Source organism: Petromyzon marinus, chromosome 43 (assembly GCF_048934315.1).
Source record: "Petromyzon marinus isolate PM22_M1 ecotype Great Lakes invasive population chromosome 43, UKy_Petmar_22M1.pri1.0, whole genome shotgun sequence".
NCBI lineage: Eukaryota > Metazoa > Chordata > Hyperoartia > Petromyzontiformes > Petromyzontidae > Petromyzon > Petromyzon marinus.
The window spans coordinates 16,934,584-16,949,392 of NC_133709.1; positions in this window are offsets into that span (position 1 = coordinate 16,934,584).

Here is a 14,809-nt window from a genome sequence, read left to right on the forward strand (position 1 = left end):
TGATAGCCAGCGTCATCATTTGTGATGGCCAGCGTCATCATTTGTGGTAGCCAGCGTCATCATTTGTGACAACCAGCGTCATCATTTGTGATGGCCAGCGTCATCATTTGTGATGGCCAGCGTCATCATCTGTGAAGGCCAGCGTCATCATTTGTGATAGCCAGCGTCATCATTTGTGATGGCCAGCGTCATCATTTTTGATAGCCAGCATCATCATTTGTGATAGCCAGCGTGATCATTTGTGATGGCCAGCGTCATCATTTGTGATAGCCAGCGTCATCATTTGTGATGGCCAGCGTCATCATTTGTGATAGCCAGCGTCATCATTTGTGATAGCCAGCGTCATCATTTGTGATGGCCAACGTCATCATTTGTGACAACCAGCGTCATCATTTGTGATGGCCAGCGTCATCATTTGTGATGGCCAACATCATTTGTGATGGCCAACGTCATCATTTGTGATGGCCAACGTCATCATTTGTGATGGCCAGCGTGATCATTTTGTGATGGCCAGCGTCATCATTTGTGATAGCCAGCGTCATCTTTTGTGGTAGCCAGCGTCATCATTTGTGATGGCCAACGTCATCATTTGTGACAACCAGCGTCATCATTTGTGATGGCCAACGTCATCATTTGTGATAGCCAGCGTCATCATTTGTGATGGCCAACATCATTTGTGATGGCCAACGTCATCATTTGTGATGGCCAACGTCATCATTTGTGATGGCCAGCGTGATCATTTGTGATGGCCAGCGTCATCATTTGTGATAGCCAGCGTCATCTTTTGTGGTAGCCAGCGTCATCATTTGTGATGGCCAACGTCATCATTTGTGATGGCCAACGTCATCATTTGTGATAGCCAGCGTCATCATTTGTGATAGCCAGCGTCATCATTTGTGATAGCCAGCGTCATCATTTGTGATGGCCAGCGTCATCATTTGTGATGGCCAACGTCATCATTTGTGATGGCCAGCGTCATCATTTGTGATAGCCAGCGTCATCATTTGTTATGGCCAGCGTCATCATTTGTGATGGCCAACGTCATCATTTGTGATGGCAAGCGTCATCTTTTGTGATGGCCAGCGTCATCATTTGTGATGGCCAGCGTCATAATTTGTGATAGCCAGCGTCATCATTTGTGATAGCCAGCGTCATCATTTGTGATGGCCAACGTCATCATTTGTGACAACCAGCGTCATCATTTGTGATGGCCAGCGTCATCATTTGTGATGGCCAACATCATTTAGGATGGCCAACGTCATCATTTGTGATGGCCAACGTCATCATTTGTGATGGCCAGCGTGATCATTTTGTGATGGCCAGCGTCATCATTTGTGATAGCCAGCGTCATCTTTTGTGGTAGCCAGCGTCATCATTTGTGATGGCCAACGTCATCATTTGTGACAACCAGCGTCATCATTTGTGATGGCCAACGTCATCATTTGTGATAGCCAGCGTCATCATTTGTGATGGCCAACATCATTTGTGATGGCCAACGTCATCATTTGTGATGGCCAACGTCATCATTTGTGATGGCCAGCGTGATCATTTGTGATGGCCAGCGTCATCATTTGTGATAGCCAGCGTCATCTTTTGTGGTAGCCAGCGTCATCATTTGTGATGGCCAACGTCATCATTTGTGATGGCCAACGTCATCATTTGTGATAGCCAGCGTCATCATTTGTGATAGCCAGCGTCATCATTTGTGATAGCCAGCGTCATCATTTGTGATGGCCAGCGTCATCATTTGTGATGGCCAACGTCATCATTTGTGATGGCCAGCGTCATCATTTGTGATAGCCAGCGTCATCATTTGTTATGGCCAGCGTCATCATTTGTGATGGCCAACGTCATCATTTGTGATGGCAAGCGTCATCTTTTGTGATGGCCAGCGTCATCATTTGTGATGGCCAGCGTCATAATTTGTGATAGCCAGCGTCATCATTTGTGATAGCCAGCGTCATCATTTGTGATGGCCAACGTCATCATTTGTGACAACCAGCGTCATCATTTGTGATGGCCAGCGTCATCATTTGTGATGGCCAACATCATTTAGGATGGCCAACGTCATCATTTGTGATGGCCAACGTCATCATTTGTGATGGCCAGCGTGATCATTTGTGATGGCCAGCGTCATCATTTGTGATAACCAGCGTCATCTTTTGTGGTAGCCAGCGTCATCATTTGTGATGGCCAACGTCATCATTTGTGACAACCAGCGTCATCATTTGTGATGGCCAACGTCATCATTTGTGATAGCCAGCGTCATCATTTGTGATGGCCAACATCATTTGTGATGGCCAACGTCATCATTTGTGATGGCCAACGTCATCATTTGTGATGGCCAGCGTGATCATTTGTGATGGCCAGCGTCATCATTTGTGATAGCCAGCGTCATCTTTTGTGGTAGCCAGCGTCATCATTTGTGATGGCCAACGTCATCATTTGTGATGGCCAACGTCATCATTTGTGATAGCCAGCGTCATCATTTGTGATAGCCAGCGTCATCATTTGTGATAGCTAGCGTCATCATTTGTGATGGCCAGCGTCATCATTTGTGATGGCCAACGTCATCATTTGTGATGGCCAGCGTCATCATTTGTGATAGCCAGCGTCATCATTTGTGATGGCCAGCGTCATCATTTGTGATGGCCAACGTCATCATTTGTGATGGCAAGCGTCATCATTTGTGATAGCAAGCGTCATCATTTGTGATGGCCAGCGTCATCATTTGTGATGGCCAACGTCATCATTTGTGATGGCAAGCGTCATCATTTGTGATAGCAAGCGTCATCATTTGTGATGGCCAGCGTCATCATTTGTGATGGCCAACGTCATCATTTGTGATGGCAAGCGTCATCATATGTGATAGCCAGCATCATCATTTGTGATGGCCAGCGTCATCATTTGTGATAGCCAGCGTCATCATTTGTGATAGCCAGCGTGATCATTTGTGATGGCCAGCGTCATCATTTGTGATAGCCAGCGTCATCATTTGTGATAGCCAGCGTCATCATTTGTGATAGCCAGCGTCATCATTTGTGATGGCAACGTCATCATTTGTGACAACCAGCGTCATCATTTGTGATGGCCAGCGTCATCATTTGTGATGGCCAACGTCATCATTTGTGATGGCCAACGTCATCATTTGTGATGGCCAACGTCATCATTTGTGATGGCCAACGTCATCATTTGTGATAGCCAGCGTCATCATTTGTGATAGCCAGCGTCATCATGTGATAGCCAGCGTCATCATTTGTGATGGCCAGCGTCATAATTTGTGATGGCCAGCGTCATCATTTGTGATGGCCAACGTCATCATTTGTGATGGCCAACGTCATCATTTGTGATGGCCAGCGTCATCATTTGTGATGGCCAGCGTCATCATTTGTGATGGCCAACGTCATCATTTGTGATGGCCAGCGTCATCATTTGTGATAGCAAGCGTCATCATTTGTGATGGCCAGCGTCATCATTTGTGATAGCCAACGTCATCATTTGTGATGGCAAGCGTCATCATTTGTGATAGCCAGCATCATCATTTGTGATGGCCAGCGTCATCATTTGTGATGGCCAGCGTCATCATTTGTGATGGCCAGCGTCATCATTTGTGATAGCCAGCGTCATCATTTGTGATGGCCAGCGTGATCATTTGTGATGGCCAGCGTCATCATTTGTGATGGCCAGCGTCATCTTTTGTGATGGCCAGCGTCATCATTTGTGATAGCCAGCGTCATCATTTGTGATAGCCAGCGTCATCATTTGTGATGGCCAACGTCATCATTTGTGACAACCAGCGTCATCATTTGTGATGGCCAGCGTCATCATTTGTGATGGCCAACATCATTTGTGATGGCCAACGTCATCATTTGTGATGGCCAACGACATCATTTGTGATGGCCAGCGTGATCATTTGTGATGGCCAGCGTCATCATTTGTGATAGCCAGCGTCATCTTTTGTGATAGCCAGCGTCATCATTTGTGATGGCCAGCGTGATCATTTGTGATGGCCAGCGTCATCATTTGTGATAGCCAGCGTCATCATTTGTGATAGCCAGCGTCATCATTTGTGATAGCCAGCGTCATCATTTGTGATGGCAACGTCATCATTTGTGACAACCAGCGTCATCATTTGTGATGGCCAGCGTCATCATTTGTGATGGCCAACGTCATCATTTGTGATGGCCAACGTCATCATTTGTGATGGCCAACGTCATCATTTGTGATGGCCAACGTCATCATTTGTGATAGCCAGCGTCATCATTTGTGATAGCCAGCGTCATCATGTGATAGCCAGCGTCATCATTTGTGATGGCCAGCGTCATAATTTGTGATGGCCAGCGTCATCATTTGTGATGGCCAACGTCATCATTTGTGACGGCCAACGTCATCATTTGTGATGGCCAGCGTCATCATTTGTGATGGCCAGCGTCATCATTTGTGATGGCCAACGTCATCATTTGTGATGGCCAGCGTCATCATTTGTGATAGCAAGCGTCATCATTTGTGATGGCCAGCGTCATCATTTGTGATGGCCAACGTCATCATTTGTGATGGCAAGCGTCATCATTTGTGATAGCCAGCATCATCATTTGTGATGGCCAGCGTCATCATTTGTGATGGCCAGCGTCATCATTTGTGATGGCCAGCGTGATCATTTGTGATGGCCAGCGTCATCATTTGTGATTGCCAGCGTCATCTTTTGTGATGGCCAGCGTCATCCTTTGTGATAGCCAGCGTCATCATTTGTGATAGCCAGCGTCATCATTTGTGATGGCCAACGTCATCATTTGTGACAACCAGCGTCATCATTTGTGATGGCCAGCGTCATCATTTGTGATGGCCAACATCATTTGTGATGGCCAACGTCATCATTTGTGATGGCCAACGACATCATTTGTGATGGCCAGCGTGATCATTTGTGATGGCCAGCGTCATCATTTGTGATAGCCAGCGTCATCTTTTGTGATAGCCAGCGTCATCATTTGTGATGGCCAGCGTGATCATTTGTGATGGCCAGCGTCATCATTTGTGATGGCCAGCGTCATCTTTTGTGATGGCCAGCGTCATCATTTGTGATAGCCAGCGTCATCATTTGTGATAGCCAGCGTCATCATTTGTGATGGCCAACGTCATCATTTGTGACAACCAGCGTCATCATTTGTGATGGCCAGCGTCATCATTTGTGATGGCCAACATCATTTGTGATGGCCAACGTCATCATTTGTGATGGCCAACGACATCATTTGTGATGGCCAGCGTGATCATTTGTGATGGCCAGCGTCATCATTTGTGATAGCCAGCGTCATCTTTTGTGATAGCCAGCGTCATCATTTGTGATGGCCAGCGTGATCATTTGTGATGGCCAGCGTCATCATTTGTGATAGCCAGCGTCATCATTTGTGATAGCCAGCGTCATCATTTGTGATAGCCAGCGTCATCATTTGTGATGGCAACGTCATCATTTGTGACAACCAGCGTCATCATTTGTGATGGCCAGCGTCATCATTTGTGATGGCCAACGTCATCATTTGTGATGGCCAACGTCATCATTTGTGATGGCCAACGTCATCATTTGTGATGGCCAACGTCATCATTTGTGATAGCCAGCGTCATCATTTGTGATAGCCAGCGTCATCATGTGATAGCCAGCGTCATCATTTGTGATGGCCAGCGTCATAATTTGTGATGGCCAGCGTCATCATTTGTGATGGCCAACGTCATCATTTGTGACGGCCAACGTCATCATTTGTGATGGCCAGCGTCATCATTTGTGATGGCCAGCGTCATCATTTGTGATGGCCAACGTCATCATTTGTGATGGCCAGCGTCATCATTTGTGATAGCAAGCGTCATCATTTGTGATGGCCAGCGTCATCATTTGTGATGGCCAACGTCATCATTTGTGATGGCAAGCGTCATCATTTGTGATAGCCAGCATCATCATTTGTGATGGCCAGCGTCATCATTTGTGATGGCCAGCGTCATCATTTGTGATGGCCAGCGTGATCATTTGTGATGGCCAGCGTCATCATTTGTGATTGCCAGCGTCATCTTTTGTGATGGCCAGCGTCATCCTTTGTGATAGCCAGCGTCATCATTTGTGATAGCCAGCGTCATCATTTGTGATGGCCAACGTCATCATTTGTGACAACCAGCGTCATCATTTGTGATGGCCAGCGTCATCATTTGTGATGGCCAACATCATTTGTGATGGCCAACGTCATCATTTGTGATGGCCAACGACATCATTTGTGATGGCCAGCGTGATCATTTGTGATGGCCAGCGTCATCATTTGTGATAGCCAGCGTCATCTTTTGTGATAGCCAGCGTCATCATTTGTGATGGCCAGCGTCATCATTTATGATGGCCAGCGTCATCATTTGTGATGGCCTGCGTCATCATTTGTGATGGCCAGCGTCATCATTTGTGGTAGCTAGCGTCATCATTTGTGATGGCCAACGTCATCATTTGTGATGGCCAGCGTCATCATTTGTGATAGCCAGCGTCATCATTTGTGATAGCCAGCGTCATCATTTGTGATAGCCAGCGTCATCATTTGTGATAGCCAGCGTCATCATTTGTGATGGCAACGTCATCATTTGTGACAACCAGCGTCATCATTTGTGATGGCAAGCGTCATCATTTGTGATGGCCAACGTCATCATTTGTGATGGCCAACGTCATCATTTGTGATGGCCAACGTCATCATTTGTGATGGCCAACGTCATCATTTGTGATAGCCAGCGTCATCATTTGTGATAGCCAGCGTCATCATGTGATAGCCAGCGTCATCATTTGTGATGGCCAACGTCATCATTTGTGATGGCCAGCGTCATCATTTGTGATGGCCAGCGTCATCATTTGTGATGGCCAACGTCATCATTTGTGATGGCCAGCGTCATCATTTGTGATAGCAAGCGTCATCATTTGTGATGGCCAGCGTCATCATTTGTGATGGCCAACGTCATCATTTGTGATGGCAAGCGTCATCATTTGTGATAGCCAGCATCATCATTTGTGATGGCCAGCGTCATCATTTGTGATGGCCAGCGTCATCATTTGTGATGGCCAGCGTCATCATTTGTGATAGCCAGCGTCATCATTTGTGATGGCCAGCGTGATCATTTGTGATGGCCAGCGTCATCATTTGTGATGGCCAGCGTCATCTTTTGTGATGGCCAGCGTCATCATTTGTGATAGCCAGCGTCATCATTTGTGATAGCCAGCGTCATCATTTGTGATGGCCAACGTCATCATTTGTGACAACCAGCGTCATCATTTGTGATGGCCAGCGTCATCATTTGTGATGGCCAACATCATTTGTGATGGCCAACGTCATCATTTGTGATGGCCAACGACATCATTTGTGATGGCCAGCGTGATCATTTGTGATGGCCAGCGTCATCATTTGTGATAGCCAGCGTCATCTTTTGTGATAGCCAGCGTCATCATTTGTGATGGCCAGCGTCATCATTTGTGATGGCCAGCGTCATCATTTGTGATGGCCAGCGTCATCATTTGTGATGGCCAGCGTCATCATTTGTGGTAGCTAGCGTCATCATTTGTGATGGCCAACGTCATCATTTGTGATGGCCAGCGTCATCATTTGTGATAGCCAGCGTCATCATTTGTGATAGCCAGCGTCATCATTTGTGATGGCCAACATCATTTGTGATGGCCAACGTCATCATTTGTGATGGCCAACGTCATCATTTGTGATGGCCAGCGTGATCATTTGTGATGGCCAGCGTCATCATTTGTGATAGCCAGCGTCATCTTTTATGTTAGCCAGCGTCATCATTTGTGATGGCCAACGTCATCATTTGTGATGGCCAGCGTGATCATTTGTGATGGCCAGCGTCATCATTTGTGATAGCCAGCGTCATCTTTTATGTTAGCAAGCGTCATCATTTGTGATGGCCAGCGTCATCATTTGTGATGGCCAACGTCATCATTTGTGATGGCCAGCGTCATCATTTGTGATGGCCAGCGTCATCATTTGTGGTAGCTAGCGTCATCATTTGTGATGGCCAACGTCATCATTTGTGATGGCCAGCGTCATCATTTGTGATAGCCAGCGTCATCATTTGTGATAGCCAGCGTCATCATTTGTGATGGCCAACGTCATCATTTGTGACAACCAGCGTCATCATTTGTGATGGCCAGCGTCATCATTTGTGATGGCCAACGTCATCATTTGTGATGGCCAACGTCATCATTTGTGATGGCCAACGTCATCATTTGTGATGGCCAACGTCATCATTTGTGATAGCCAGCGTCATCATTTGTGATAGCCAGCGTCATCATGTGATAGCCAGCGTCATCATTTGTGATGGCCAACGTCATCATTTGTGATGGCCAACGTCATCATTTGTGATGGCCAGCGTCATCATTTGTGATGGCCAGCGTCATCATTTGTGATGGCCAACGTCATCATTTGTGATGGCCAGCGTCATCATTTGTGATAGCAATCGTCATCATTTGTGATGGCCAGCGTCATCATTTGTGATGGCCAGCGTCATCATTTGTGATGGCCAGCGTCATCATTTGTGATAGCCAGCGTCATCATTTGTGATGGCCAGCGTGATCATTTGTGATGGCCAGCGTCATCATTTGTGATGGCCAGCGTCATCTTTTGTGATGGCCAGCGTCATCATTTGTGATAGCCAGCGTCATCATTTGTGATAGCCAGCGTCATCATTTGTGATGGCCAACGTCATCATTTGTGACAACCAGCGTCATCATTTGTGATGGCCAGCGTCATCATTTGTGATGGCCAACATCATTTGTGATGGCCAACGTCATCATTTGTGATGGCCAACGACATCATTTGTGATGGCCAGCGTGATCATTTGTGATGGCCAGCGTCATCATTTGTGATAGCCAGCGTCATCTTTTGTGATAGCCAGCGTCATCATTTGTGATGGCCAGCGTCATCATTTGTGATGGCCAGCGTCATCATTTGTGATGGCCAGCGTCATCATTTGTGATGGCCAGCGTCATCATTTGTGGTAGCTAGCGTCATCATTTGTGATGGCCAACGTCATCATTTGTGATGGCCAGCGTCATCATTTGTGATAGCCAGCGTCATCATTTGCGATAGCCAGCGTCATCATTTGTGATGGCCAACATCATTTGTGATGGCCAACGTCATCATTTGTGATGGCCAACGTCATCATTTGTGATGGCCAGCGTGATCATTTGTGATGGCCAGCGTCATCATTTGTGATAGCCAGCGTCATCTTTTATGTTAGCCAGCGGCATCATTTGTGATGGCCAACGTCATCATTTGTGATGGCCAGCGTGATCATTTGTGATGGCCAGCGTCATCATTTGTGATAGCCAGCGTCATCTTTTATGTTAGCCAGCGTCATCATTTGTGATGGCCAGCGTCATCATTTGTGATGGCCAACGTCATCATTTGTGATGGCCAGCGTCATCATTTGTGGTAGCTAGCGTCATCATTTGTGATGGCCAACGTCATCATTTGTGATGGCCAGCGTCATCATTTGTGATAGCCAGCGTCATCATTTGTGATAGCCAGCGTCATCATTTGTGATGGCCAACATCATTTGTGATGGCCAACGTCATCATTTGTGATGGCCAACGTCATCATTTGTGATGGCCAGCGTGATCATTTGTGATGGCCAGCGTCATCATTTGTGATGGCCAACGTCATCATTTGTGAGGGCCAACGTCATCATTTGTGATAGCCAGCGTCATCATTTGTGATAGCCAGCGTCATCATTTGTGATAGCCAGCGTCATCATTTGTGATGGACAGCGTCATCATTTGTGATGGCCAACGTCATCATTTGTGATGGCCAGCGTCATCATTTGTGATAGCCAGCGTCATCATTTGTGATGGCCAGCGTCATCATTCGTGATGGCCAACGTCATAATTTGTGATGGCAAGCGTCATCATTTGTGATAGCAAGCGTCATCATTTGTGATGGCCAGCGTCATCATTTGTGATGGCCAACGTCATCATTTGTGATGGCAAGCGTCATCATTTGTGATAGCCAGCATCATCATTTGTGATGGCCAGCGTCATCATTTGTGATAGCCAGCGTCATCATTTGTGATGGCCAGCGTCATCATTTGTGGTAGCCAGCGTCATCATTTGTGACAACCAGCGTCATCATTTGTGATGGCCAGCGTCATCATTTGTGATGGCCAGCGTCATCATCTGTGAAGGCCAGCGTCATCATTTGTGATAGCCAGCGTCATCATTTGTGATGGCCAGCGTCATCATTTGTGATAGCCAGCGTCATCATTTGTGATAGCCAGCGTGATCATTTGTGATGGCCAGCGTCATCATTTGTGATAGCCAGCGTCATCATTTGTGATAGCCAGCGTCATCATTTGTGATGGCCAGCGTCATCATTTGTGATAGCCAGCGTCATCTTTTGTGATGGCCAGCGTCATCATTTGTGATGGCCAGCGTCATCATTTGTGATAGCCAGCGTCATCATTTGTGATAGCCAGCGTCATCATTTGTGATGGCCAACGTCATCATTTGTGACAACCAGCGTCATCATTTGTGATGGCCAGCGTCATCATTTGTGATGGCCAACATCATTTGTGATGACCAACGTCATCATTTGTGATGGCCAACGTCATCATTTGTGATGGCCAGCGTGATCATTTGTGATGGCCAGCGTCATCATTTGTGATAGCCAGCGTCATCTTTTGTGGTAGCCAGCGTCATAATTTGTGATGGCCAACGTCATCATTTGTGATGGCCAACGTCATCATTTGTGATAGCCAGCGTCATCATTTGTGATGGCCAACATCATTTGTGATGGCCAACGTCATCATTTGTGATGGCCAACGTCATCATTTGTGATGGCCAGCGTGATCATTTGTGATGGCCAGCGTCATCATTTGTGATAGCCAGCGTCATCTTTTGTGGTAGCCAGCGTCATCATTTGTGATGGCCAACGTCATCATTTGTGATGGCCAACGTCATCATTTGTGATAGCCAGCGTCATCATTTGTGATAGCCAGCGTCATCATTTGTGATAGCCAGCGTCATCATTTGTGATGGCCAGCGTCATCATTTGTGATGGCCAACGTCATCATTTGTGATGGCCAGCGTCATCATTTGTGATAGCCAGCATCATCATTTGTAATGGCCAGCGTCATCATTTGTGATGGCCAACGTCATCATTTGTGATGGCAAGGGTCATCATTTGTGATAGCAAGCGTCATCATTTGTGATGGCCAGCGTCATCATTTGTGATGGCCAACGTCATCATTTGTGATGGCAAGCGTCATCATTTGTGATAGCCAGCATCATCATTTGTGATGGCCAGCGTCATCATTTGTGATAGCCAGCGTCATCATTTGTGATAGCCAGTGTGATCATTTGTGATGGCCAGCGTCATCATTTGTGATAGCCAGCGTCATCATTTGTGATAGCCAGCGTCATCATTTGTGATAGCCAGCGTCATCATTTGTGACAACCAGCGTCATTATTTGTGATGGCCAGCGTCATCATTTGTGATGGTCAACGTCATCATTTGTGATGGCCAACGTCATCATTTGTGATGGCCAACGTCATCATTTGTGATGGCCAACGTCATCATTTGTGATAGCCAGCGTCATCATTTGTGATAGCCAGCGTCATCATGTGATAGCTAGCGTCATCATTTGTGATGGCCAGCGTCATCATTTGTGATGGCCAGCATCATCATTTGTGATGGCCAACGTCATCATTTGTGATGGCCAACGTCATCATTTGTGATGGCCAACGTCATCATTTGTGATGGCCAGCGTCGTCATTTGTGATGGCTAGCGTCATCATTTGTGATAGCAAGCGTCATCATTTGTGATGGCCAGCGTCATCATTTGTGATGGCCAACGTCATCATTTGTGATGGCAAGCGTCATCATTTGTGATAGCCAGCATCATCATTTGTGATGGCCAGCGTCATCATTTGTGATGGCCAGCGTCATCATTTGTGATGGCCAGCGTCATCATTTGTGATAGCCAGCGTCATCATTTGTGATGGCCAGTGTGATCATTTGTGATGGCCAGCGTCATCATTTGTGATGGCCAGCGTCATCTTTTGTGATGGCCAGCGTCATCATTTGTGATAGCCAGCGTCATCATTTGTGATAGCTAGCGTCATCATTTGTGATGGCCAACGTCATCATTTGTGACAACCAGCGTCATCATTTGTGATGGCCAGCCTCATCATTTGTGATGGCCAACATCATTTGTGATGGCCAACGTCATCATTTGTGATGGCCAACGTCATCATTTGTGATGGCCAGCGTGATCATTTGTGATGGCCAGCGTCATCATTTGTGATAGCCAGCGTCATCTTTTGTGATAGCCAGCGTCATCATTTGTGATGGCCAGCGTCATCATTTGTGATGGCCAACGTCATCATTTGTGATGGCCAGCGTCATCATTTGTGATGGCCAGCGTCATCATTTGTGGTAGCTAGCGTCATCATTTGTGATGGCCAACGTCATCATTTGTGATGGCCAGCGTCATCATTTGTGATAGCCAGCGTCATCATTTGTGATAGCCAGCGTCATCATTTGTGATGGCCAACATCATTTGTGATGGCCAACGTCATCATTTGTGATGGCCAACGTCATCATTTGTGATGGCCAGCGTGATCATTTGTGATGGCCAGCGTCATCATTTGTGATAGCCAGCGTCATCTTTTGTGGTAGCCAGCGTCATCATTTGTGATGGCCAACGTCATCATTTGTGATGGCCAACGTCATCATTTGTGATAGCCAGCGTCATCATTTGTGATAGCCAGCGTCATCATTTGTGATAGCCAGCGTCATCATTTGTGATGGACAGCGTCATCATTTGTGATGGCCAACGTCATCATTTGTGATGGCCAGCGTCATCATTTGTGATAGCCAGCGTCATCATTTGTGATGGCTAGCGTCATCATTTGTGATGGCCAACGTCATCATTTGTGATGGCAAGCATCATCATTTGTGATAGCAAGCGTCATCATTTGTGATGGCCAGCGTCATCATTTGTGATGGCCAACGTCATCATTTGTGATGGCAAGCGTCATCATTTGTGATAGCCAGCATCATCATTTGTGATGGCCAGCGTCATCATTTGTGATAGCCAGCGTCATCATTTGTGATAGCCAGCGTGATCATTTGTGATGGCCAGCGTCATCATTTGTGATAGCCAGCGTCATCATTTGTGATAGCCAGCGTCATCATTTGTGATAGCCAGCGTCATCATTTGTGATGGCAACGTCATCATTTGTGACAACCAGCGTCATCATTTGTGATGGCTAGCGTCATCATTTGTGATGGCCAACATCATTTGTGATGGCCAACGTCATCATTTGTGATGGCCAACGTCATCATTTGTGATGGCCAACGTCATCATTTGTGATGGCCAACGTCATCATTTGTGATAGCCAGCGTCATCATTTGTGATAGCCAGCGTCATCATTTGTGATGGCCAGCGTCATCATTTGTGATGGCCAGCGTCATCATTTGTGATGGCCAACGTCATTATTTGTGATGGCCAACGTCATCATTTGTGATGGCCAACGTCATCATTTGTGATGGCCAGCGTCATCATTTGTGATGGCCAGCGTCATCATTTGTGATGGCCAACGTCATCATTTGTGATGGCCAGCGTCATCATTTGTGATAGCAAGCGTCATCATTTGTGATGGCCAACGTCATCATTTGTGATGGCCAGCGTCATCATTTGTGATGGCCAGCGTCATCATTTGTGGTAGCTAGCGTCATCATTTGTGATGGCCAACGTCATCATTTGTGATGGCCAGCGTCATCATTTGTGATAGCCAGCGTCATCATTTGTGATAGCCAGCGTCATCATTTGTGATGGCCAACATCATTTGTGATGGCCAACGTCATCATTTGTGATGGCCAACGTCATCATTTGTGATGGCCAGCGTGATCATTTGTGATGGCCAGCGTCATCATTTGTGATAGCCAGCGTCATCTTTTGTGGTAGCCAGCGTCATCATTTGTGATGGCCAACGTCATCATTTGTGATGGCCAACGTCATCATTTGTGATAGCCAGCGTCATCATTTGTGATAGCCAGCGTCATCATTTGTGATAGCCAGCGTCATCATTTGTGATGGACAGCGTCATCATTTGTGATGGCCAACGTCATCATTTGTGATGGCCAGCGTCATCATTTGTGATAGCCAGCGTCATCATTTGTGATGGCTAGCGTCATCATTTGTGATGGCCAACGTCATCATTTGTGATGGCAAGCATCATCATTTGTGATAGCAAGCGTCATCATTTGTGATGGCCAGCGTCATCATTTGTGATGGCCAACGTCATCATTTGTGATGGCAAGCGTCATCATTTGTGATAGCCAGCATCATCATTTGTGATGGCCAGCGTCATCATTTGTGATAGCCAGCGTCATCATTTGTGATAGCCAGCGTGATCATTTGTGATGGCCAGCGTCATCATTTGTGATAGCCAGCGTCATCATTTGTGATAGCCAGCGTCATCATTTGTGATAGCCAGCGTCATCATTTGTGATGGCAACGTCATCATTTGTGACAACCAGCGTCATCATTTGTGATGGCTAGCGTCATCATTTGTGATGGCCAACATCATTTGTGATGGCCAACGTCATCATTTGTGATGGCCAACGTCATCATTTGTGATGGCCAACGTCATCATTTGTGATGGCCAACGTCATCATTTGTGATAGCCAGCGTCATCATTTGTGATAGCCAGCGTCATCATTTGTGATGGCCAGCGTCATCATTTGTGATGGCCAGCGTCATCATTTGTGATGGCCAACGTCATTAT